The following is a 2,702-nucleotide window of genomic DNA, read 5'->3' on the forward strand; positions in this document are numbered from 1 at the left end:
AGTTGAAGTAGGAAAAGAAGTCTTGGTCTACTTAGTCTATAAATAGAGCAAGAATCTTCCAACGAAATTTGCGCACTTAAACAAAGAGTTACAAACAGAATACAATCAAATAGAGGGAGTTCATATTTGAGTGATTTCTGATTACGAAGTGTAGCCAACGCAAGGAAACAAGAATTGAAGAACTGATTCATAGGCTTATGTTTTGTACTTCTTAAGTCAAGTTTACTTGTATTGAATTTTTATCGAATTGTATCTTTAATTCTTTCTAGATGCAGTGAAGTATAAACTGGAGTAAGAATAGAGTCTTCAAGTTGGGGCGACTTAAAGACTTGGGAACATAAAGGGGTTTGTGTTGGAGTTTAGGAATTAGAGTTAGTTCCTTGGATTTCATTAAGTTCCCTATTTTCCATTCTTTGTATGTAAAAGAAACAAGACTAACGACAAGCAGCCTATGTTCACATATTAATCAATAGCTTGCAGTTACGTAGAAACAATTCATGGACAATGTATGATGTAACTTTAAATAAATAGGGCAGTTGTATATAACAAACACATTTGCTTACTCAAGTGATCTTGGTCGTGTCCTCGATTTAGAGCTTCAACCCTACTCCTTTTTCCTTTAGTCTTGGTACCCTTTCATGAATGCGAAGAGGAAGTAGGACGACCGGGACCCAACCTTACCTAAGGTCAAGCAGCTTGTCGCAAGCAAGCAAGTAAACTTGTATCAGGTTGAAACAAGTAGACAGACAGACGTGTCCTATGTGGTATGCCACATCCTTCGTGGTGTCTTACATATATTATATCATATAATTAACTACCGTTAGTTAATTTCATTACAATTTCGAACATCTTTAATGACATTTTCTTTATATATTTAAAAGTACATTTTTCCAATTGCACAAAACATTAGAAAGAGCAGACAATTTGAAAAATTTATAAAAATACATAGTTAGATGCCATGTAAATCGACATCTTAACAGTAAAACATAAGAATAAATAAGTGTGCCTCATCACAATTAAAATGTTTATGAATATTCGGCAGCTTGTTTTTTTTTTTCAAAATAAATTCAGAAAACAGAGGAGAATGAAAACTCACATTTTACATTTAATTGAGTTAGTTTTGTAAGCATTGAGTGAAGGACAATAGAGACGAAGGTTTAAAATTTGGGATAAATAATTTGAATGAGAAGTAGATGATTACCACAGCTGGGCCATAATTTTTTTTTACATATAAGCAAACATGTGAATCCAAGAATAACAAACAATCAACGCAAAGCAAAAATATTGATAATTACTCCGAAGTTAACTACAATAACACGGACTGAAACCTACCAGAAAACAATAAGAATGATAGGAACATTAATGGTAACAAAATTGATTGAGAAATACAGTAAATTTTCATCTCAATGTTTGCCCTAATTCAAATTCTCTTCAGATTTTAACCAACATAAAGATCAAATTATATAAACTAAAAAATTAGAGCGGGAAAGATATATAAATATGAACTCTCATCAATATGCAAAAACAAAATTCGAAGAAAAATTGAAGACGAACAGGGGAAAAAAATACCTTAATGTTGTTTTCATGCTCTTCTGCTAAAGAACTTCTCATCTTCAACATAAATGAAAGCATATTATAGTTATAGAGATAAAGGCCAGGCATGGAAGCCACGTATAAAGAAGGATGACTACACAGACACGTGGAAACAAAATAGAGCCGTAGCGATGAAACAGGTATGTTGAAATCAAGCCTTTTCTAATATAGTAGTAAAGTAAAGTAATAAATAATTGCAATGATTTTCTAGATATATTAGCCAATGAGGATCCACTTACATTCAAATATCCTTTCACATCCTAAGTTCTGCATCCGATCAACATGAAGAGGATATCAAAATTTGCAAACATAGTCAAATGATTCATTCATGGATCGAGAGTAACAACTGAATCAACCGTAATTATTTTATACCTAGTAAAATCAGTAGCAAATCATTAATGTGTCCAAAACTCAAGCAGTAAATAGGAAAACATTATTCATGTCCAAATAATGTACTTGCTATTTGCACCAAATAGTAACTTTCCCCTCACATTCCATCATACGCTAAAAGCTTAGGAGTTCGATTCAATGCTAACAATTTAGAAAACAACAGATTCTTCATAAGTACAACTTAACCTCGTCAATATACTCAACGAAAACACAAAATAATTCCAACAAACAATTATCAACAAAATTCTGCATTCGAGATCTACTCTTCTATTACTTTAAGGCTTAGAGACATCGGTAATATTATATTGTTGGCTGTGATAAATTTTGCCAACACAATATAAAGCAAAATCAGGTAATTTGCAAGTTCTCAAGCATAGATATAAAATACATTTCAATTCTCTATTTCCTGTAATCATCAACAGAGAAAGAAGATAATATGTTTAGGAAAACACGAGCCATCATATCAAGCAAAAGTAGATGAATATATCATAACCGAAGATTTAAAAAACTCGTTATTTAAAATAAACTAAGTCGAAAGACACAAATGTTAAACATGATGCATCATTTTAGACGAAAGTAAGTCTTTTTATGACACAAATGTTAAACATAATGCGTCATTTTAGACCATTGAGATTATAAACTAAACTCATTTAGTAAAGAACAAAGGGAATACTGTCACAAATGGCCTACTATTATGTTTGTTGTTGTACTTACCTTGG

This window comes from Solanum stenotomum, chromosome 7 (genome assembly GCF_019186545.1).
Source record: "Solanum stenotomum isolate F172 chromosome 7, ASM1918654v1, whole genome shotgun sequence".
Lineage (NCBI taxonomy): Eukaryota > Viridiplantae > Streptophyta > Magnoliopsida > Solanales > Solanaceae > Solanum > Solanum stenotomum.